General features: G+C 47.3%; 2 long non-coding RNA genes across 3 annotated transcripts; one reads left to right on the forward strand and one right to left on the reverse strand.

The window, feature by feature from the left end:
* Positions 1-19,597: 19,597 nt before the first annotated feature.
* Positions 19,598-22,111, reverse strand: LOC135284234 (uncharacterized). Of its 2 annotated transcripts, XR_010349675.1 has the most exons (3): positions 21,648-22,111; positions 20,537-20,729; positions 19,598-20,342 (listed from the first exon to the last, which is right to left on the reverse strand). It is a non-coding gene; the product is annotated as an uncharacterized LOC135284234 (long non-coding RNA). The 2 variants fall into 2 exon arrangements; XR_010349676.1 differs by lacking the exon at positions 20,537-20,729.
* On the forward strand, positions 21,693-23,558 carry LOC135284235 (uncharacterized). The gene is made up of 2 exons (XR_010349677.1): positions 21,693-22,399; positions 22,512-23,558. It is a non-coding gene; the product is annotated as an uncharacterized LOC135284235 (long non-coding RNA).
* Positions 23,559-24,656: the final 1,098 nt, after the last annotated feature.

Genomic DNA, 24,656 nt, shown 5'->3' on the forward strand with positions numbered 1-24,656 from the left:
ACAAGGGCAGGAAAAGCCATTTATTGGAAATCAGCTCCAAACACTGCAGAGTTCCGAGGTGACAGGATTTGTTTTGTGGCACTAAACAACATCCCAGCCCAGAAGGGCCAGACAGGCTGAGGGTGATCCCCAGACCATTCTGGGATGGCATTTTTGGGCTGTTCCTAACAGGAGAACTTCCCAGGAGTGCTGGGGGAGAGCTGCCCACCCATGCCACAGCAATAACTGGCTTTGGTTTGAGATGCAGATCTCCCACCACAACAAGCAGCACTCCCAGCTGGGCAGCTGGCACCAAAAACATCTCCAGGAAATCCAATCCCATTCAGCAGGGGGAAAGATTCCTGTTGGGAAAACAGTGAGAAGCTTCTGCCCTAAAAACCTGCCCTTTCATCCCTCCCCAGGTACCTGCTGGATTTGTTCCTTCCAGGTGCTTGAGGGTTTAATATACACAATAATTTCACAGAGGGGAAAAACCAGGCTGGGCCCCACCACAACATCAGCCACAGAATTATACCCTGTGCTTCCTGCAGCAAGGAGAATTTGCTTCTCTATTACCCAAAAACGACACAGCTGAGCTCCGTGGCTTGAAGTTAACATCACTTGGAAACATGAGGAGGAATGATTGAAGGATTTTAGCAGTGAGTTGCAGTGATTCTGTTCATAAAGTGTCTTGGTGGCTGTTGAAACATTTAGAAATTCCTTTAATTTTTCTTTAATTAGAAATTAAATCAAATGGGATTTCTTTCATTCCAATCGCATCTAGTTATCTTTATGCTCACATCTGATAATCCAGATTCTTGTCTGTGGATGTGAATTTGAGATTATTAAATCACCGTGAATCAAATATTAAGCCACATGAAAAGTTCTTAAAATGGGGCAAACGAGAAAAGTTATTAATTAATTAAATGACCAGAATATACATTATTCACCCAGCACTATCAAACAGAGCCCAGAACATGGTGGAGATAGAAAAATCTAGAATTTGTCTAATTTAGGGAGAGAAATGTGGGTTGAACACCCACATTTTTGGTGAGAGGGAATTCTGTGTAAGTGTGTATTTGTCTTAATTTAGGACAAACTCTTTAATTTAGGACAAGCTCTTTAATGTAGAATAAACTACTCTTGGGTGTGCTGATGACCATGAAGTTCTCAAAACAAAGGACAGGCAGAAAGAGAATTTTTGCAGCAAATTCTGCTCTAAAAGACCTTCCCTGGGGAAATTAAAAGCTCCAGAGCTCTGTAATTAATGTCACCATGGCCACTGCTGTTGATGGACCTTCACAGGTGAGGCTGTTCAGACCTTCCACCTGCTGGGGAAAGGTGTTTCCCAATTGTTCTCCCCCTAAAAGAATAGCAGAGCTGGGGTTATCTGAGCTCCAATGCCACCAGCTAAATAAAGCAGGGACTGGCTGCTCCTCAGGGATTTATAACATAGCAGGATTTCCAGGGAAGTCAGCTGGAGCTGCTTTCCAAAAACCATGACCCAAAGGTATTCTGCTGTCCACCTGGGGAGGTGTCGTGAGTGAATGGGTTCCTGGCAGGCTGTCTTGGTTTGGAAAGACAGGTGTTTGCCAAGGAAGGCAGGAGCCTCCCCTGAAATGGAAAATTTAAACCCCCTCTCTCCAAATTGCTATAAATTTGAAATTAAGGGGCTCTCAGGCAAAAAATATGGGAGCAGGAATAACAGTTCTTTACTAGGGAAGAAAATAAAAAGATAAAATAAACAGTGCAGCAAACCCAAACAACACTGACAGAGTCAGACACAACCTGACACCCTGTGGGTCAAGGTGCTGTACAATCCAATTGGAATTGTGGCTGCAGCCCTCCTGCAGTGTCAGGGGTGGTTCTGCTGGAGCAGGGATCCTGGAGAAGGGTGGAGTCTTCCTCTGAAGATCCAGTGGAAGAGGCAGCTGTTCCTCTGGGAAATCCAGGGGAGCAAAAACTGTCCTGGTGTTCCAGAAACTCCAGGTTATATCCAGGTAGGAATGCTTGGCTCCTCCCCTGGGCTCACATCTCCCAGTGGATGCTGTGGTTCTCATCAGCCATGCAGGGACATTCCATGGCCTGTTATCAGCAGATGTCCCCTGGAGGGAGGAGTGGGTGTGGAAGAGACAAGGAAAACTGCCCAATGTACAGGAGACAAGTGCCACACAGATGGCAAATGGAGTCCAATTTTCCTGGCAATCCAGGCCATGGGAGGACACCTCTGAAGGACAGGCTGGGCTGTGTTTGACTGCAGCTGGAAGGGGAAGGAAAAGGTGGGTGGGAAGCACATGGAGTGAACATGAAACCCCTCTTCACTTAGCTCTGCTGAAGTTAAGAATTATATTTTACTGCTTTGCAGCAGGCAGAGGTGTGGAAATCAGAGGCATCAGGGAGCCTCTCCTGAGCTGGAATGGCCCCTCCTTTAGCAAGAGCTTTCCTTCTTTTTGGTTTTTCCCTGCAGATACCTCGGGAATAACCTCAGGAATGTTGGTTCCTCAGGGTTGCCTTCCATTTTTATGCCCCTGGGGTTGGACTAGATAACCTTTAAGGTCCCTTCCAACCCAAAGCATTCCATGAATCCATGAACCCTTCTATGAATATTTTTGAAGAGCCTAACGATGCTCTTCTAGAACCAACCCTCCCAAAATTCACATAATAAAAGGAAATAGTTTGATCAGTAGAGATAAAAGGTAGGAAATTATTTGAACATTATTTTGCTTCATGAAAAGCACTTTCCATTCCCACAGTTGCAAAACCCAACCGATTGCCCAGGTTTAGCTGAGCAATGGTGACATCATTGAAATGATTTTCTAAGATCCAAGCAATTATTGTCTGCAGGAGATGGGGCTGGCACTGAATTCCTGTCAAACTCAGCTCAGGTGCTGAAGTGAAACTGCATCTTTGGAAGATTTGCTTGTTTGTGTTGTTTTGGGGTTTGTTTTTCTGCATTTGCCTAATCTTTGTCCACATAAATATTCTGCTGCACCTCGGGTTGTTGTCTAAGAAAATAAATCACAAAGCTCTTGTCTGGAGGGGTTTGGCCTGGATAAACCAAGCAGCAGGTCCAGGCACATCCAGGATGTCTTTATGTGCTTCAAACAACCCCAAACCACAGGAGTTACCTCAAGGTTTGAGTCAGGAAACATCTTCACCCTCACTGGGGGGGTGGCAGCTGATCTGCTGCAATTATTGAAGGTCTGATGAGCTGAAAGAATAAAGCTGTTATTGAAAGGTTGGTTAAGATCAGGGAAAAGAGAGCAGATCATCCAGGGAGGGGATTGGGTCTGGATGATTTCTGCATACACATTTTGTACTTAAAGGACTGAGAGTAAGAACTAGAAAGAGTCATGGCATCCTGGAATGGTTCGGGTGGGAAGGGATCTTAAAAATCATTTATTCCATGGGCAAGGACACCTTCTGCCATCCCAGGGTGCTCCAAGCCCCATCCAGCCTGGCCCTTCACACTTCCAGGGATCCAGGGGCAGCCACAGCTTCTCTGGGAATCTGTGCCAGGGCCTCTCCACCCTCACAGGGGAGAAAGGTGAAGGCTGAGACAGAAGAACTGTGGTCCAAGCCCAAGAAAAGCAAATACTCCAATGTTTTGTTCAGGGAGGGCGAGCCAATCCTTTTGAAACAGCACATTGGAGCCTGAATCACTTGGATCCTTTTGAAAATCTAATTGCATTTTGATACACAGAGATCATTAAACATGGAGGTGGTGGGTGAAGAAGAATAGAAAGTAACATTCTCCTTAAAATTCAGAAATAACATAAACTTCATGGAATGGACACACTGAGCAGTCCTAGGAAGACACCTCTGGGTACTTGGATTGGGTAGAAATTAATCTGGATGAAAATAAGACCAATCCAGCAGCAAAAACATCCCTGACAGGCTAATGTTCAATTTAAATAAACAGTTCTAATGAGATCTGTTATTACCTGCTATTTTGTCATGCTCTGGCATGCAGTCCCAAGTCTAATGTTTCTAAATGCTGTCATAAATTTTTTCAACCTAATCTGCTCCTAAAGATTTCAGCTCGTGTCTCTCCTGGTTCACAGTAAATTATAGACAGTGTTGAAGCCTGTGAGGGAACCTAAACTTCTCTTAGAGAACCCCAGAGCACCAAACCCAGTCTTTCCTCATCCCACAGGCTGCTGCGACTGTGAAGTTGTATAAAGAACTCTTCAGATGGACATGTCAGGCACCTAAATTTGCATAAAATATGTACAGAAAATCACACAGCTGATCCAAAATTACCCATTTTGTCCCCAAATAAGAGAAAAAAAGCTGCAACAACCTGTGCCTACCTGACAGCACTTTGACCCTGGCATGATCAATTGTTAAAAAACCCCTCCAGGTAAAGTCCCTCCTGTCCTGCCAATGCTGGTCCAAGCAGCTGTGCCCAAGTTTTGGGTGGAAAACCCCAATTCTGGCAGCTCCTGCTGGTCTCATCAGGGGCCTGGCCGTGGCATTGTCCTTGAGGGCATCTTCACCTGCTTGAGAGGGAAAGGAAACAGGAGCTGTGTCCTGGACATTCCCTTAATGTTTATTGTGTCCTCAGTCTTGGTGTGTCCATGTTTTTTGGGGAGGATCCCAGGCTGGTGATGCTCTTCAGGTGAGTTCAGCATGGGAGGCAGCTCCCTGTTCCATGGTTTTGCTCTTTCATGGCAGAATCCAGCCAGGATGTTTTGTTCAGACCTGCCCTGCAGGAATTGCAGAACAGCTCCACTTATTCCAGTGGATTTGTGTTGGGTTAAGCTCTTTTTTGACCCAGAGATGGGGTAACTGAGAGGCATTTTTAAAACTTTTATTCCATTTTCAGTCTCATGTGTGGGGTGAGACAATACAGTTGTTAATTCACACCATCACAATCAGAAGCCAATTATTTCCTAATTACAATATACTATAAAAGTTTCTTGGCCTATCAACTTTAGCCACACCATACTGTAAATGCCTTAATAGACAAAAAAATCCATTTCCCACAGATTTGCTCTCAATTTTTTAATGGAAAGTGGTATCTGCAGGACTTTGATAAATCAAGGGGGCTGAGAATCTCTCACTGACCCAGAAAATGATGGGAATACTCAAATTGCAGCATTCTGTGTTGTGTTACGTCACTAGCACCTCCCTGCTGCTCATGTGCTGGGAGAAAGGCACTCAAAGGCCAGGAAACTCCAAGGAAAAACGGAAATAAAAGTGCTCTGAGAGACTCCTGACTGATCCAGTTTAGGGTTTGGTCCAGATGTGGTGACACAGCACGAGGATCATGTTGTGAAGCAGGGAATGAGGGAAGAACTCCATAAAAAGAATGTTGGGTGGCTAAACCCCTGAAATAACACTCCAGGCAGGTGGTGATGCTTGAACAAAATACGAGAGACCTGGAACCACTAAAATTATCCAACAGTTGTGAATTCTGCTGGCTCTGGTCAATGGCTTTGCTCCAGTACCCCCAAAACCAGGCCCCAAATGCTGTTCAGAGCTGGAAGGTTTGGGAGTCCCTGCCCTGCATCACACACAGGGGATGGAGGGGAGCTGCTCTTCAGCACTGTGTGAGGGATGTCACCTGCTGGAAAAAGAACCAGAATTCACATTTGTCAGTGAATTGTGCAGCGTTAAAACCCTTATCACTGCCATGCAGGCAATTAAAGATATTGGGAACATATTTTTGGGGGTAAGGAGCTTTTTAACTTCTTTTCCTGTGGCATATAAATCTGCACAAGTGTTGTCACTCCCACAGCCCAAACAGTTTATTCAAAGATTGAGAGGAGTTTCAGTTTTCCACCAAGGTCAGGACAACTTTGGTGTGCCCTGACAATCCCTGAGCAGGTAATACTTCTAATGCTTTATTAACACAGACTGGGGTCAATAAACACTTTGTACTGCCCTCCTCCCATATCTCCCCACGTAATTCCCCAATCCTGCTGCCTAAAGACCGGAGGGATTCCCAGCCCCAAGCCAGGGAAAGCTCAGCAGTTCAGCTCCATTTCAGCTCTTTTTAAGGCCACCGTGGCTGCCACCTTGATAAATGCAGTTGTTACTAGGAAAGAACAAAATCCTTTAATCATTTTCAAACATTAAATTCCATCATGTCTGGCCCGTAAATGTAAAGTTCACTTTCCAGGAAGGATTTACCAAAGTTGATACCTTGTGCTGGCAGAACGTTCACCGTACATTTAGCAAAATGATTTTTCGGGGGAGGTTTTTGATACATTCAGCTCCAGAACTACAACCATGCCCTAATTTGCCCCGAGTGGCTGCAGCTGAATGTTGTCATCTGTCCCTAATAAGGGCTTTGTTTGTCCCGGGCTTATCCCGGGATAGTTAAAACTGCAAAAAAAAAAAAAAAAAAAAAGAGAATTGAGCTCCAAGTCTGTTCTCCCTCCCCGTGCAGCCTCCAAAGCCTGACGTCTGTGCTGGTTTCTCAGAGGCAATGTTCAACATCTGGTGCCGAACCAGTGGGGTCAAATAATGTTCTCACCATTTAGCGTAATTAACTCCAACCGCCCGTCTGCTGCACGGCCCCGCCGCAGCCAACACAAGCAAAGCCGGGCCAAGGCGAAATTTCTGCTCATTATTAAACCCAAATCTAAGCACTTGTCTGTCTGTAAAAACAGAGCAAAGGGAGGAAAACTGAAACCAGCGAACAGGGTCTGAGGTTTCAATAAATGTCAGAGAGCGTCAAGTCTGTTTGGATTGCAAATTATTGCTGGCTGATGGTCTATTATTTTACAACTGGCGATTGCTGTCAGGAGGTGGGGAGGGGGTGGAGGGAGAGGGTGCTCGAATCCCAGCCAGAGGGGAACAGAAGTTGCAAAATACTGTAACAATAATTTAAAAGAAAACCACCAAAGGCACTTTCATGTTGGCTAAATTTAGAGTTTTCATCGAGTATCTCTTCGAAGAGTAAAGAGGCCTTTGATGGATGTCCCATCACCAAGGACAGGTTGGATGGGGCTTGGAGCAAGCTGGGCTAGGGAAAGTGTCCCTGCCTGGGGAGGAGGTGGGATTGGACTGGTTTTAAGGTCCCTTCCAACCCAAACCAGTTTGGGGTTCCATGATTCCAAGTCCTCTGGGATAAGAACAACCCCCAGTCCCTCTCTGCCATCCCTGCCTCTACTTCCAAACATCATTCCCAGGAAAATGAAGACAACTGGAGAACCATGAACACGCAGAGTGAAAAAAGCCCATCCCACCTCCCCGTTGTGCTTAAGGTGAGCTCATATCTTGTCAAACAGAGATAAGAAAACTTTTAAATGGTTCTTAAATTCTATTGGTAAATGAATTAAAATACAAATGGGTGGTTGCTTCTTGAAATAGACTGGAGAGGACAATTTATTGTATAATCCCAGAATCCCAGAGTGGTTTGGGTTGGAAAGGACCTTAAGTTTCATCCTTTCCCCATCCCACCCCTGCCAAGAGCAGGGACACCTTCCCACAGTTGCTCCAAGCCCTGTCCAGTCTGGTCTTGGGCACTGCTAGCAATCCAGGGGCAGCCACCAACAAATCTGGATGGATTTGACTCCCACTGACCAGAAACACAGAGGATCAGACCCAGTTTGTGAGGAGAAGGGAGATGGTGAGGGATGAGCTGATGGATGTCCACAGCCACAGAAAGGCCAGGACAGCAACATGCCCCAAAAAAGGGGACATTGTCCTAATTCCACAAAAATCTTCCAGTTGCTAAAACCTGTTGCTTTTGGACTCTACCAAATAGCCCAGCTGAGGCTTCTGACATTGGGAAAAGTAAATAAATCCATACAATGTGCAAAACAATCAATGAAAACATCCTGCAGTTAATGGGGGAAAACATCTCCCCCAACAACAGCTGATTCCAGATCCAAATTTCTCAGCCAGCTTTTTTGGAAGTGAACCAAGCCATTGAATAGAACTTTACAACTCAACACAGACCGGGGAGCTTTGAAATCTGTGAAGGGATGAAATGCAGGGAGATGTTTTTATATGGAAAACATGGTTGCTCTAGATCAATATGTGAGGTAGGCTAAAATAATTTGCAATTTTATAAAGCGAGAATAAATCTTTACAGCCCACTTATTTTTTTAAAGAAATTTTTTTTCAGCAATGCAAAGTGAAGAATTTAAGTTTGAAGACAAGAAGGCCTTAAATGAAATATAAATATTCACAACATGGATGTTTGGTGCTATATGGAAAAGCAAATTCTATTTTTTTTTTCTATTTTTCTCTCCCTAAATTAAACCTGTGTTTTGCAAAGCGAACAAAAAAAAGAAAAAAAGAATGGATTCATGGTTACAAAAGAGTGGTTATGCTCTCCTGTGCCCAGCACCTCCTCCTCTCTCCCTCACACACACAGAGCCACTGGTAATAAAACTGTAACTTATGATTTCGCACCAATAATATCCCAAGAAGGGTGCCTCGATTTTCCCCTGGAGCAAAGGAAAGAGGCCAAAACAATCAACGTCTCTCTTGTGCAGAGCTGAGCTTGGGCTCCACTTGGACTCCGCTCTGTGTCCCCCCTGAGTCTGTGGAATATTCTTTACCTGCCAAACTCCTCAGCCCCAAATGTGATGGTGACCCTGGAGCTTTTTTTGGCCCCTCTCAGAGTCAGGGGAGAAACGGGAGGAACGGGAGGAACGTGGATCACCCAAAGGTTTCTGTTCCACCAGCCCAACAGGATCTGTCAGGCAGAGCTGATCGATATTTTCCCAGAGAATAAACTTTCTGCTGTGACATCCAAAGGTTCTAAAGATATATTTTAATTTTTCTGGCTTTTGTCAAAAATGATCCCAATTCCTGGTTGCTGGAAGCAGGAACATTTTGCTGTCCCCTCAGTTGCTTTGACTGTGGATTACAACAGCTTCAGGGGAATTTCTCTTTCTCATCAATCTCTAACTTGGGTCAGCTCACACAGAACTGGAAAATACTCCTGGGATGGGAAATCTCTGGGAGCACAGGGTCCAGGAGCTGCTGCACACATGGCAGGGGGTGAGCTCCGTGCTCTGGAAGGATTCCTGGTTATCCACACTGTGCAACACAAGGCACTGCCCAGGGAAGAGGAGATGTGCTCTTTGTAATGCACAGTAATTAAATCAGCTCTAATCAACCACAGCATCTCTTTGGGAAGCATCCATGAGTGAAAGGCTCCCTTTTTTTTCATTTTAGTACGAGTTTTTCTCATTAGTTACACCAAAGCTGCATTTAATTCTTGTGCTGGCTGAACTAAACTCAGATGCACAGAGAGGGCTGAGAATAAACTTTAACTCTTCCATTTGGAACTGCCTCTGGAAAGCTGAATATCAACATAATCCCAGTCAGACCCCCTGTGACCAAACATGCACTTAAAGAAAGAGTAAACAGCCAAACCTCCTCGAGCTGCTTTGGCCCCAGCCCTGTTCCTTCCCTTTGGCACTTGTTCCCTTGCAATGATGGATTAACAACTCCGAATTTCAGCAGTTTCTCTTCCCCCTCCCTGTATTGGGATTAAGAGTTTTGCTGTAATTAGTTCCTAATTGCTGTGTCCAAACCATGGGAGTTGAGGGGTGGATATCCATGGACATCTCAGCTCTCCTCAGGCAGGAGGGAGTGAATTTCCTCGGAAAGAGAGGCTGACCATGTTTAATGAGCAATTCTTGCCTGACAAATGGTTGTGTAAAACGCTTCCTCCCTTCCCATGTGCTCCCTGCGTGCCTGGGCCCTCGGAGTGCCAAGCTCTTCACTTTTGGATTAAGTATCACAAGCTCTACAATTATTTTGTCTCCTTGTCAGATGCTCGCTGTGGAGAGAGGCCACTGCCTTTGTTCCCCACCTGGGTGGTGTTAATGGCCTGCTCAGTCACCCCAGACACACAGAACAATCAGGGATTTCTCAGCTTTAGGGAGAAAACTGATTTTTCCCTCCCATCAGTACCCTCAGCTCCATTCCAGGTGCAGAATCTTGGATAGAGTTCTGGAATGGTTTGGGATGGAAGAGACATTAAAGCTCATCCAGTTCCACCTCCTGCCATGGGCAGGGACACCTTCCATTATCCCAGATTGCTCCAAGCCCTGTCCAGCCTGGCTTGGGACACTTCCTTGGGCACTTCTGATGAATCTGAATTTATCTGCACCTCTTTGCAGCCTGAATCTGCACTGAGCTCTGCCCACAATCTGTGCTGCTGAAATGCTCAGAGCCCAGGAAATCCAAGGATCCTCAGTGTCCCTCCATGACCCTCATGAGTCCCTTCCAACTCAGGAGATTCTGTGAGCCCAGGGCTGGGTGAAAACCTGAAGAGAACAAATCTTCACACTACATTTTACAGCTGAAAATTTTGAAAATAAAAATTCAGCAAATTCCCATTGAAATGTGACCCCAAGAATTGCACCAGTCTCAATAAATCTCATTGTCCTTGGCTAAAATATCCTCGGAATAATTCTCCAGTTTTAACCAGGCACATCTATTAATTGGCCTCACCCAGATGAGAAAAACACTGGGAAAGAACATCCCTTTTATTGGACCTTCAAAACATTTTCCAGCCAAAAATTTCATCCAAACTGGGGCTTAACATTTAGAAGTTGGACTTGGCATTTTAAGATCTGATCGATACAAAGTTTGGGACAAACTAGAAGAAAGGAAAAAAAAAAAGATTGTTGAACAAAACCTGAGCTGAGCGCATGATGGATGGACCCTTTCTTTGGTCTCATTCAGCACTGAAACCACCCGTTGGCTTGGCCACCCTGAGCTCAAATATTATTTAATGCTGGCGTAAAAAGAAAATAATAATTCTGCAGTGTGAGTGTTCCACAGCGCGGCTTCCAATTCACCTCTGGCCTTCCAGGCTCTGGGCAATGATTCATTTTCCTCCTGACAGGAGGGGTACAACATTCTCAGCACTTCTTGGGTGGAAGAAAGTTTGTAGGAAGCAAATCCACAGCGAGCCATTAAACTTGATGAGGATTAATCCCCTCCCTCACTGGTTTCATGTCCAAAATGCATTCGATGGCTTGGAGGATTGAGCTGGAGTCCCCAGCTGGGAGCAGAGCTCTGATCTGGGGGTTTTGGGGAGTGTGTATGTACGACCTAACTAATGGTGGAACAAACCCCAGTGCTCTGGGCTTGGGGAGTCCCACTCCAGCAATAACAGATTGTAAAAGATCAAGTTTCAGCACAATTAGCTCCTGGCTGCAGTTTATTACCCCATCGGAGATTTAAAACATGATTTTCCTCCCCCCCCCTACTGCATTCCAACAATACTTAAGTGTCTGGAGCTGACACTGTAAAACAATAATAGAGTGACAAATATCTGTCTATCCGAAGACAAACCCAGTGGCTGGGCTTGTTTGGGGACAGTAAATTGTAAAACATGCTTTAAAATGGCCTTTTCTCCTTCTTCTCTCTGGTCACAGGGCTGAGTGGAAATGTTTGTGGTGTCTTGTTTGGTTTTTACTGTTTGGTGGGATTTCAGGATGGTTGAGGCTTCTGAAGGACAAGGCCCAAGGGCTGAAGGAAGAAATCCCTGTTATTTCTCCAGCTGAACTGAAGGTCAGCACCCGATGCCTCAATGTGAAAAAGAATTAGGTGGATTAAATTCCTCTCTGCAGATGTGCAGTTCTTCCCAGTGGATGTCAGGAGTCCCTGGATGTCCCCTGGGGTGACATGGAGAGCATCCCAGCAGTTTTATTTCCTTGGGCTGGATGGAACACGTTGGAACAGCATTTGCAGGACATCATGAGCAGGAATGTGTTTGGGGACATCTTGCTCTGTGGGTTTTTAATAAGAACACCCTGCAAGCAGCCCTGCAGCTTCCAAAGCACCATGCCAAGAGTGAGCAAGAGAAAGGAAAGCACACAGGGGGGAAAAAAGGGGAAGCTGGGACCTGTCAGGGTCAATCTGGGAGAGTTTCCATGGATTGGAAGTGAGAAGCATCGTGCATTTTGCAAAACATGGAGTCGCAATTACGGGAGCAAATTGTAGCGATTACAGCAGGTATGAAACTTCTCAGTGACACAATAAACAGCAGGGCAGAGTTATTTCCATTTAATTAAAGCCCTGTTTACTCAGACATGATGTTTCAATCCTGAGCAGGAGCACGTTTGCCCCATTGCTGTGGGTGTTGTGCGAAGCTGTGCAGGTGAAGGCGTCACCAGAGCTGCCCTGCTGTGTCCCTGCACCCTGGAGGGTCTGCAGGGCAGCTCTGCTCCAGGAATGGGGGCAGCACAGCAGAAGGAGTCTCCAGGAATCCAGGGGTGGACTGGGGCCTCAGGAAATATGGAGCAACTGGAACAACCCCAGGCTGTTCAGCGTCCCCATGGCTTTGGGTGGGGTTCAGCTCAGTGAGCTCTGCCCAGCTCTAGGACACCTGTCTGGTTTAAGCTGTTCCTCAAGTCCACTTCAAAGACAGCAGCACAGAGGGAAGTTAGAAATGGAGTTGTGCCACCTCCCTCTCATGGGGGTCTTACACAGCACCTTCCCTTTTCAGGGAATCATGGGAACATGGAACGGTTTGGGTTAGAAGGGACCTTAAAGATCATTTAATCCCACCTCTGCCATGGGCAGGGACACCTTCCACTGTCCCAGGATGCTCCAAGCCCTGTCCAGCTTGGCCTTGGGCACTGCCAGGGATCCAGGAGCAGCCACAGCTTCTCTGGCTGTGCCAGGGCCTCCCCACCCTCCTAGGGAGTGTCCAGCTTGGAGCAGACACCGAATCCTGGAGAGCATCTCCATCCAGGAGATGGAGAAGCCAAATCCCAGCTGTTCTGGGTAAGGCTCCTGTGCAGGAGGGCGTTACTGGTGCCGTGGAAGCTGCAGCTCCAGCCTGAGTGCTGTCTGGCTTCCAAAGCCACCAGGACAAGGGGTTTTGGTGGTTTTGTTGGCTGCCTGCACGGGGCGGTTTGAGCCCAGCCTGGTTTCCACAGGTCAGGCTTAAGGCACGCTGGTGGAGAGGTGCAGGAGCCAGCCTGCAGTGCCAGAGTCTGTGGATAAACACAGCCTGCTCTCCGTGCAGGAACAGCAGCCCTGCAACGTCATTTTCCAGTGATGTCGGTCTGGCACCTTCCTGCTGCACTAAACTCACTCTGAGGGAGTCAAGTGAAAAAAAGAAAAAAATTAAAAAAAAAAAAGTGGGAAAACCAACAATGCTAAAAAAAGGCCTGCTATATTTAGGATAAAGCTGAGGATGCATTGGTCAGTGTCCAAGGGAAGTGGCCCAATGACCTGATTACTGCTCAGCAAAGTCGATGGGAAAAGCTGAAACTGGAAAACTCGATCGGTTTTATGACCTTTAAGGAGTGCAGTCAGAAAAGGGAGTTTAGTGCCTCTATCTTCCCATTTGTTTGTAATATTAGTCATTCTTAGAAGAGGGCCTGACTCACTCTGCCAGAGTTTCTCCTCCTGTATAAACTAAAACTCTGTGACATTCAATTATTTCATTATTTTAGGCCCCTCCCAAATTAAAGCTCTCCCTGAAGCACCTTCTCCTCCCAGTGACACCAAGTCTGCACAGAACAACATCTGGCACTTGTTTCTTCCACTCCACTCCAGGCGCCTACTGGAGGTGGCCAAAATTAGCAGCACATTCACCCTCAGTCCCGGGGATGAACATCCAAATTCAGGGCTTTCAACTTAATTTAGGGCTAGAATTTTCTGGTCTGGCACACGCTGGTATCTCTGCACTTAGAGGCACTCTAACATGTTTATCTTCGTGTGTTTATGAGTTCATGAGCTGAGAAAGTGAGGATTGGGCAATAAAGATCATTCCACTGAAATCATCACCCCCACCCCAATCAACCTGGAGATTTCACACTTGATTTTAAAAGATGGGCTGCAAATCACGGCTGCATTTTTCGGCTGATTCCTCCTAGCTGCCACCTCTGCTTTGTGGCTGTGGAGATGGAAGGTCTATTTATAAATTACAACCTGATCCCATCTGCACAGAGCCATCAGATCTGGACTGGATGCCAGCTCGGAGCTGTAATCCCCAAATGTGCCCTTGGAGCCCTCCCTGGGAAGTGTTCTGGGCGGGGACCTTCCCGATTTGGCTCCAAACCACCCCGCAGGTGTTCAGTTCAAGGAGTGTCACCAAGGTGTGAGGCAAAGCAAGCCATTCCAGCCCAGACTGGTTAATACTTATTTTCTTTCCTGCTAATTGTACCCGCAGCCAGCGGATTCCCTCATTAGCCGCGGGAACGCCGCTGAATCCCCGCGGCTGCTTTCTCCCTTCCCGCCTGGCACGGCTTTTATTCCCAAAGTTGGCAGGCTGGAAAACTGGCCTGCCTCCAACCCTCCCAGAGCCTGGAACACAAGCCTTGCACAACCCTCCCAAGGCACCACTTTCCCCGTTGCCACCTCCGCTGGCAGCGCCATGCCGGGCTGTTCCCTCTTGCCCAACATCCCAATGTTCCCCTGGGAAAGCTGACGGCTCTGTCTGGAATAGAAAATGATGTTTGAAAACAAAGACACGTGGCAGCGGTGGAAGGGACAGCTGAACGTGCTCGCCGAGGGAGAGGGATGATTAATTGTGGGGAAATCTGCGATTTGATCACGGTGGGGTGGTGAAAGCAGAGCTGTACTTCATTCCCAGCTCATTTCCATGGAGTTCATTCTGGTTTCCAGTCTCAGCAGAGGCTTTGGCTGCTCTGGAGGGATTTGGAGTGTCCCCAAGTGATGCCATGGCCTGGGCAGTCCTCAGGAGCAGCCCCGAGGGCAGGTTTGTCACCAACTGTCCCCTGCCTGCTGGGCACGAGCTCTGCCAAAATTCAGCTGTGAGGGGGATGAAACTGAACCCAAACTCTGGAAAACAGAAGGAATTGACCTGCCCAGTGAATGCCCAGAGCTCTGGGTCTGCTTTCTGCCTCCTGAGTAACCACACCAAGCAGCCGAGTCCCACATTCCATGGGATGCTTTCATTCCATCTGGGGATCCTGGAGTTCCAGTTCCCATCATTGAGTGGCTTTAACTCACAAAATCCTGGAATAGTTTGGGTGGGAAGGGACCTCAAAGCCTTTCCAGTGCCACAGGGACACCTCCCACTGTCCCAGGCTGCTCCAGCCTGGCCTTGGGCACTTCCAGGGATCCAGGGGCAGCCCCAACTTCTCTGGGAATTCCATCCCAGCCCCTCTCCACCCTCACAGCCAGGAATTCCTAATTCCCAATATCCCATCCATCCCTGCCCTCTGGCAGTGGGAGCCATTCCCTGTGTCCTGCCCCTCCATCCCTTGTCCCCAGTCCCTCTCCAGCTCTCCTGGAGCCCCTTTGGGCCCTGCAAGGGGCTCTGAGCTCTCCCCAGAGCCTTCCTTCCTCCAGGCTGAAAAACCTAATAAACAAAATAGGAATATTAAATATATTTGTTAACAACAAATGTTATAAATATTGAATTTAAATCCACATTTAAGACCTTTCCCTAAATGATTGACCAGAGGTTTATGACACAAGTCAGTAACTAAACATGATTTGTTTAAAGAACAGTTCCATTTTAAAAAGCAAATGCTGTCAAACCATTCATGGGGGAGAAAAAAGTGCCCTTGGCGTTGTATTAACGATATATTTTTAATTTCCCAGTTGCTGCAGTCTCGCTGTTTGCATTTAAGGCTGTCAGAAAGAATTGTTTAATAAGTGCCATGGAACAAAGAGGCTGGAAATCACCTCCCTAGGAAAGCTAGGAAAGCTTTCAGCAAGAAGCTGGAGGAAGAAAAGCTGGTCAATACTGCTCGGAAGTGCCTGTTTGTGCTGCCATCAAAGGAATTTTGATATATTAAACCCTCTGTGGGGCTGAACAATGTCTCCTGAGGGAATGGCAGAGGGATTGGAGGGAACAGGGAGAAATTTGTGCCACGTTTGACAGTGCAGGAATCTCTGGAAGGATTCACTTTTTAGGAGCAGCATTTTTCCAAGTCAAGTCCAGCAAAGTTTGGCTTAATCCAGATCTAGAAAGGACAGGCAGGAGGAGGGATGGCTATGGGGAAATGCCTCCTCCATCCTCCTAATGAAGGAAAAATTCATACATCTCCTCTTGCTCCATTTCAACTTGAGCATGAACTTCATGGAAATGAAGGATGGGGGCTGAGATATTGGTAAAAATCCCTGGCTTTGGTGGGAAAACCCAAAGAATTTCACTGACATTGGGGTGGTTTTGTTGGGTTGATTGGTTCTGGTTTGGGGTTTTTTTGGGTTTTTTTGCAGCATGGAGCCTCATCTTTATAATTAATAAAACCAAATTACAGAAAACACAATCTGGCATTAATTCCTGGCCTAAAGAACTGCACAGCACCAATCTGAGCTCTCTCCTGACGAAGCATCCCTCCCCAGCAGGCTCTGGGACAGCTTTGAGCAGGAGCAGCACATTTCCAGCCCAGTTTTACAGAACTGTTCCGTGGCTTTGTCCTCCTTACACAACCCTGACATTTCAAATGTCAGCTTTTTATTGAGCAAGAGACTTGGAGGAGTTAAAGTGGCCTTGAAAAATAATCCCCAGAACCCAGCCCAGGTCTCCAGGGAGCTCCTGCTCTGCTGGAAGGACCTGGGAGCTCTGCTGGGGCACTTCCAGGACCTGCAGCGCTCCCGAGGCCCCTCCAGGCCATCCCTCACCTTCAGTTTTACCCCATAATTATCCCCTCTCAGCCTCTGAGCATTGTTTCCTGCTCTCATCTGGGCCAGGACAGGGCTGGGTGTGCATGGGAAGCTCTCCACGCCCTCTGGGAGTGCTGAACTTTGCAGGGAGTTGGGAATTTTGGCACCTTCCAGCAGAGCTGGGGCACTGCTGAACCAGTTTGAGGAGCCCTGAGCACGAGGAGGGGCCTTTTAATCTGGAGGAAAGCACTTTAATCCCTCCTGCCCCTCGGCTCCTCGTGCTGGGGATGTTTCCTTCCCAGTCCAGCTGGTGCTGCAGCTTGGGCTGGTGGCACAGTGCACGAGGAGTGCCAACAGCAATTCCTGGGACACAACCTCACAGAATCCCAGGAGAAATAGGAGTGGAAAAGCTCTCCAAGGTCACCGAGCCCAAGCTGTGCCCAATCCCTTGGCCCCAGCCCAGAGCTGTGAGTGCCACCTCCAGGAATTCCTGGGACACCTCCAGGGATGGTGAAACCTCCCTGGGCAGCCCCTTCCAATGCCTGGCCACCTTTTCCATGGGGAAATTCCTCCTCATGCCCTGGCCCACCACTGAGGTAATTCCCTCTCCTCCTGTCCCTGTTCCCTGACCCCCACCTCCTGTCAGGAGCTGTGCAGAGCCACAAGGTCCCCTCTGAGCCTCCTTTTCTCCAAGCTGAGCCCCTTTCCAGCTCCCTCAGCCTCTCCTGGGGTTCCAGACCCTTCCCAGCCCTGGACTCACTCCAGCCCCTCCATGCCTGAGTCACCACTCAAAAAGCAAATATTTGGAGGCCCAGGTAAATCCAGGCTGCAGAAGGGGTGGGATCACCTGGTTCCATTGGATTCTCATTGGATTCTCATTGGATTCTCATTGGATTCTGTAGCAGGAATGGTGGGAGGGATCTGAGCACCCAGGGCACAAAGCTCCTCCATATTTGGAGCCACCTCACCAAATGATCAAGATTTTGGGGAGGGTGAAGAGAAGAAAATAGGAAAATGTGACCAGAGTTTCTCTGATCATTGTCAGGCTGCTCTAACCAAGGGTTCCAGTGTTCCCAAAGCCAGCAGAGAGGGGAAAAAGAAGTGTTGGGGGTGTGGGGAGGCAGAGAGCCTGTTCTGAAGAGGGGAAAGATCTCCTTGAAGAGTGCCAGCACAGCTCCAGGCACTCTGGGCTTGCTGCTGTGGCTGTGGCCAGGGCTCTGCATGGCTGGGATGAGGAGCTTGGATGGCAAATGCAGTCTGGGCAGCGAGGACGATGCTGGGAGGGACTGGCAAACACCTCCAGCTGCTCCAGCAAACAGCCACGAGGGCTGGGATTCGGGCCCTGCCTCTCATTAGCAGCAGCTCCCTGCTTCCAGGCCCTTTACAGGATGGAGGGGTTTAAGAACACATTTTACCATCCATTTAATGTAACAATATTAAGCTCGATTTGGCAAGGCCACTTCAGACATAAAACTTTAAAATGAGCTTTTTCAGAGCATAAAATCACAATTGGTCCTGCTAGTAAAAGGATAAAATAAATGTCTATTCACCCTAATTGCTGTCAAACTTGTGATTTTTTTTGTTTTGTTTTCTTTTATATGTAGTAAAGCCAACGTGGTTTTATTGTATAGGGTGCAAACGCTCACCGTGTAATATTATAAATCCTGCAGAGAATTAAGCATCTGCACATTTTTCCTGGCTGTTTCTTGCTTTAACTCGAAACGTCTGTGAGCCCTGGCACAAAAGGGAAGTCTGTGGGCGAGCCTGATCCCACCTCTTCTCCAGCCCCTCTCTTTCCAAGCCCTTTGCCCGTGTGCTGCCAGCGGGGATCTGAGGGGCTGAGAGCAGCCTGGGAAGGTGTCAGACAGGATTCTGATCCAGAACGTTCATGGGGTTGATCCACCTCGTTATCCCAAAAGGAGCCAGGCTCCTGCAAGCTCCAGTTGGAAAACAAGAACTGTGAGATCAGCTCCTCCTGCCCCCGAGCCAGTGTGGGAATTGTTGGATGCAGGAGCTGAGATCTCTGACCTTTACTAAACTCTGCTTTGGTTAATGGGTTCTTGGGTATCACTGTGGTTCCAGAACAGCTCTGCCCACTGCAATTCCATCAGAAATTCCTGCTCTGCCTTCATCTTGTCCCTGAAAACCCCTACAAGAATTGCTGGATCCCTTTGACCTTTGCTAAACTCTGCTTTGGTTAATGGGTCCTGGGGGCTCCCTGAGGTTCCAGAGCACACAGCCTCAAGCTGCACCAAGGGAAATACAGGTTGGATAGCAGGAAAAAGTGTTTTCCAGAAAGGGTGACAAAGATTTTGCAATGGCTGCCCAGGGAGGTGGTGCAGTCCCCATCCCTGGGTGTGTTTAACAAAGCCTGGATGTGGCACTGGGGGCCAGGGTTTGGTTGAGGTGTTGGGGCTGGGTTGGACCTGATGATCTTGAAGCTCTCTTCCAACCTGGTGATCCTGTGAATTCTGTGAACAGCTCTGCTCACTGCAGTTCCATCAGAAATTCCTGCCCTCCCTCCCCTAAAACAGGTGTTTTTGTCCCTAAAACACCTCTAAGAAGCTCTGAGGGTTTGGTGGTGCCCTGGCAAATGTCTCACTGAGGAATGTGGCAGGAATTGCCCCATTCCACATGGCCTGTGGATGTGAACAGAGGGAATTGTGAAAGGGAGCAGCCCTGGAAGGCTCCAGGTGATCCCAGATACATCCCAGGGACTGGAGGGTGCTGGAGAACCTGGGACAAGCACCCAGCAAGTCCTCAGCAAAGCAGTGAGCATGAAAAGAACAAAAAGCTCTCAGTTATTGCTGTATTTATTTTGCTTGAAGGTTCTCTGACCTTCCAGAGATGGTGCAGAGTTACCCAGGGGAGACCATCCCAGAGATGGGAAGAGCAGAAGGAACATGTGAAATTTTGAAAGGTATTTTTAGAGGCATTGAGATATTTTGAGGTATTTCTTTGAAAAATAGCAAAGGATTTGTCTGAGTTTGGGCTGGAGGAGCCAGGACAGGCCGTGTGTGACAGAATCCTGCTTCTGCTTTCTCAGTGCTTCGCCCAGACACAAATATTCCCTTTTCCTTTGTTTTCATGGCAAAGGACAAGAGATGCATTTTTTCACTGGGAATTGGCACAAATCTGGGGCTCACCAACAGCTCCAGGCTCCTCTGGAGCTACTGGGAACTCTGGGCACAGCAACAACACAAATGATCCTTCAAAAGCCTCAAAAAGCTTCAAAAATGATCCTTTCCCATCATCACTGGTGGCTCCAAGGAGCCCTGGTTGTGCCAGGCATCTCCTGCCCAAATGGGAGCCAGAAGGGAGGCTCTTGTTTCCAAAACAATTTCATCATTTCCTTTATTTACTTCATTATCACTTCAATCTGAAAATGAGGTTTCAGTTGGGACTGAAAAAAAATAGACCAAACATTCTTCACCTTATAGTTTTTCGTTAGTTTCTTCCAATTTTGGAAAAAAATTATGGTGGGTTTCTCAAAGCTTTTAATATTTTAATTTTTTTTAAAATCTTTACCAGTTCAAACCCAGTAGAGATTTTGTAGAATGACATCTAAAATTAAATGAAGGTGATTCACACCCCCCTTGCTCCTGTTGCTCCTCATGGGATTCTCTGGAAAGTGAGGATTTTTCCAGCCCAGACTGGGTTTATTTGAAGATTTCCAGCCTCGCAGCCAGCCCCAGCAGAGATAAGAGCTGGGATTTGCACTGTGTTGTTCTTCCACTAGATGTCCCAGTAAATATTATTTACATTGATTGGGATTGAAGGATTTCCCTGGAATGCTGGTTTTTGTCCATCTTTGCGGTGGTGGAATTTTTAAGTCACAGGCTCTGGAATAAAGAGAGGGAAAATGGATTTAGATGATAAACCTGTGCTGGGTTTAGTGCTGGTTAATTACTAATGTACTTCTTGTTGTGAGGTGGGATTAGGAGGAAGGTAAAGCAGGATTAAAACTTTAAAAGGGTATAAAGAAAAATTTATTAACAGTGACTAAAAGAAAGAGTAATAAAAACCAGTACTAAACTTTTAGGATACTTTTCTCCTCTTTACTACTTTGTCTTTTGGTACCAGCTGTACTTTGTGGATGAAGATGTGTCTCCAAGAGCTGTTCTCAACCTGGGCTGGGCCAGGGAGAGCCAAGGTAGGACAAGGGACCTTAGAATGTGTTTTGTGTTTCTGCCTGGGGAAAGGGCCTGGAAAACTACTGGGAAAAGCACCTGTGAATGCAACAATGAGCTCCAGATAGATGTACAGACAATATAGAAAAGAAAAAAGGCTAAAATCAATAGGAATTAAACAGGAATTCCACTGCCCAGCTTGGCCCCGTGTCCCACATTCCAGCCCTCTGTTCCTAGTGTTTGGGCACTGCCCAGGGGACAGGAGCAGGAATTCCACCTGGCTCCCATCCCAAATCCCAGCCCTCTATTCTCCTCTTAGCGTTGGGACTCTGCTCAAGGGACAGGAGAAAGAAATCCACCTGTCCCAGATCCCAGCCCTCTGTTCCCATGCCAGGGGACAGGAGCAGGAATTCCACTTGGTCCCTGTCCCAAATCCCAAACCCCTCTATTCCCATCCCAGGGGAGAGGAGCAGGAATTGCCCTTCCCAGGGGACAGGAGCAGGAATTCCACCCGAGTCTCCATCCCAAATCCCAAAACCTTCCGTTCCCATCAGGGGACAGGAGCAGGAATTCCCATCCCAGGGACAGGAGCAGAAATGCCCAGGGATGGGAGCAGGAATTTCCATCCCAGGGACGGGAGCAGGAATTGCCCTTCCCAGGGATGGGAGCAGGAATTCCACCTGGCCCTCCATCCCAAATCCCAAAACTTTCTGCTCCCATCACGGGACAGGAGCAGGAATGCCCAGGGACAGGAGCAGGAATTCCCTTCCCAGGGATGGGAGCAGGAATTCCACCTGGCCCTCCATCCCAAATCCCAAAACTTTCTGCTCCCATCACGGGACAGGAGCAGGAATGCCCAGGGACAGGAATTCCCGGCCCAGCCCGGCCCCGCTGGATCCGCAGGAGCATCCCCAGGGCTGTGCCGACTTTAACCCCTTGCTGCCCGCTCCCAGGCGGTCCGGCAGAGCTCCCCCTGCCCGTGCCGGGATTGCGGAGCCGGGCTGCGCTGGGTCCTACCCGGCTGGGGCTGTGAAATCAGAGCTGCTGGCGCTGCTTTGATCCCTTTTGTTCTCGCGTGGTGGTCCGGCCCCAGCCTGCCAGGACCACAAAAAGCGCCACACTTGTTCCTTCTTGCCGAGCTTTTCGCTGTCCTTCAGCGGGGGAAGGTTTGAATGAGACACTGTCACTGCCCCGGGGCAAAAATGCAAAGCAGGCAAAGCAAACCCCCCCAAACCAACCCCCAAAATCCCCCCAGACAGCTCCAGGTGCAGAATATAACACACGGAGGGGAAACATGTGAAACGGTGTTCCTTTCTGAGCTGGAATTAAAGGAATTGGATTAATGATTATTTAAATAGACACATGTAAAAACAGATTTTCTGCAGATAGGAAACAGGTGAGTGCACAGGATGGGTGATAAGGGGACAGGTGGGTTAATTAAATTGCTTTTTAAAATACAGAAGAAGGGTGTGAAGTAAGGAGGAATGGAAGTGTTGGAGTTTAGGGTGGCTGGGTTGAGTTTTAGCTCCTCATAATCACAAAGCTGTCATTTAAAAGGAGGATGCTCAGAGAGAAAGGCAGAGCCTTCCTGAAATGGAGAGAATTAATCTCTCCTGGAATTACCTCCCTGAAACCCCTTCATCCAATTTTACACCCAACTCCTTTTCAGACGAAGGAAGAGAAGAAATATTTGCCAGAGTATCCCTAAAACTGATAAGAAGGGCAGGCAGGGGGAATCAGCCCCTCTGGGGTCTGTGCCCTCATCCCAGGTCAGACACCTGCACGGGTGAAGTCCTGACCTTCATTCCTCCAAAAAAATGCAAATAAATCACAAACAATCCTGAAGATGGCTTTGATCACCCCATTTATTTCCTTCTGCAGAGAAAATCTCTCCTGGAACTCCCCAGTTCAGCTCTTCTTTTCCTGGCTGGCAGCAGGATGGTGCTTGGGAACACTTGAAAAGCGTTGTGATTGTTTTGGGGTTTTTTAATATCCTGGGAGAAATTAAATCAACAGACAAATGTGGAAGCTCTGAGTGGAAAATCAAGTCCAGGCTTGTGTGTAGAGAAAAAAAAATAGCGATAACAAGGCAAATCCTGCAATTTCAGGTTTATGTTACACTCATGGGGCAATGGGGGGAAAGTCCTGCTCAGCTTTTAGAGCTGTCCTCTGTCTGCAGGCAGCAATCCCAGACTCTCCATTAGTTGTGCAGTAAAAGTCAGGGAAAGATGGGAGCAGACAAAATATGGGATGAGAGAGCAGTGGCTGCAGGATGAGAGGATGATTTCTGTGCTGTTGCTTTGGCCTGACATGATAGAACAACTTAAAAAAAGCCCAACCTGGGGCATCCAGACAGGCTCCAGGAGCTTCCAAAGTGGACTTAAAAATGGACAATGTGTTTTCCCAATTTCCCTGGGCTCAGTTTTCCTGAGCTTTGAATCCTGGGTATCCTCTTCCATCTCTCAACACAGATCTCCAGCCAAATAATATCCAGGAAAAACACTGGGGAAGCTCATCAAGGTCCCTCTGTATCTGCCACTGCCTGGCTCAGGATTTGATGGATCAACAGTGCCAAGGAGCAGAGGGACAGCACTGGGAATTCCCAGCCTGGATAAATCACAGTTCCATCCCATCCTCAGGCTGGAAACAGAGAATTGTGAGGAACAAACTGACAGAGGTGGGGAGAGAACAGGAAAATGAATGTATCTTTAATAAATGTTTCTTTAATTCTTTTTATAAAACTCTTGTAATTCCATTCCTTTAATTCTTTTTATAAAACTCTCATAATTCTATTCCAGCCCCCTTGGTAAGAGCATATGGATTTATGTGTGGTGATAGAACAGCTTCAATCCTTGGGAATCTTTCCTGGTTCCTCACTGGCTCACTCTGGCAGTCTTGAAAAGATGAGGATGGGGATTTTCCTTCCCCATGCTGTGCCATTCACATTCTCTGAAAAATCCCTTCACCCAGGATTTTTCTCCTGGGAAGCTGAGAAGCCCCAGGGAAAACGGAAAACAATTCTTCTCTCATTTGCTTCTCCTGTGTTTTGCTCCTTTGGAATGTGGTTGGAGATTGTTCACCCACAGGTGATTGTTCCATTGGGTTCTGCTGTGAGTTGTTTTCACTCTTTGGCCAATCAGGGCCAGGCTGTGTCAGACTCTGGAGAGAGTCACCAGTTTTCATTATTATCCTTTTAGCATTCTCTAAGTGTCCATTCTGTATTCTTTAGTATAGTTCAGTATTCTTTAATACAATATAATATAGTATCATAAAATAATAAATCAGCCTTCTGAGAACATGGAGTCAGATTCATCATTCCTTCCTTAGTCTGGGGGAACACAAAGACAGTACCTGGGAGCTTCAGTCACGGCAGGTTTGTGAGTTGGGATGAGCCTGTGGAAGGGGCATTTCCATGGGGGAGCAGCCACCCGTGGATCTGCAAAGATCCCACAGGACAGCCAGGACAAACCCCAGCACAGCTGGCACTGCCAGCAGCAGAGGTCACAGCCTCATTTCCAGCCCTACACCAAACCTGGGGTTGATTTAACCTACAAAGGATAATTAGGTGATAATTAACATGTAACAAATGACAGGGATTATTATTGCTAAAGCCAAAGGCACCTCCAGGACAGATTTCCAGTCTTGGCTCAGCCCAATATTTTGCTATGGGTTGTCCTTTTTTGTTTTTAATTTATTTTTTGGGGTATTTTTTTGCTTCCCACAATCCCAATTTTGGAGAGCACCTCCAGGACAGATTTCCACTCTTGACTCAGCCCAGTATTTTGCTGTGGGTTGTTCTTTTCTATTTATTTTTTTATTATTATTATTTTTTGGGGTATTTTTTGCTTCCCACAATCCCATTTTTGGAGAACACCTCCGGGACAGATTTCCACTCTTGACTCAGCCCAATATTTTGCTATGGGTTGTCCTTTTAAAATTTTTTTATTATTATTATTTTTTGTTTCCCACAATCCCATTTTTGGAGAGCCCAGGCTGCAGGAAGGCACTCTGGGATGAAGCAAGGAG

Source organism: Passer domesticus, chromosome 20 (genome assembly GCF_036417665.1).
Source record: "Passer domesticus isolate bPasDom1 chromosome 20, bPasDom1.hap1, whole genome shotgun sequence".
NCBI classification, from domain to species: domain Eukaryota; kingdom Metazoa; phylum Chordata; class Aves; order Passeriformes; family Passeridae; genus Passer; species Passer domesticus.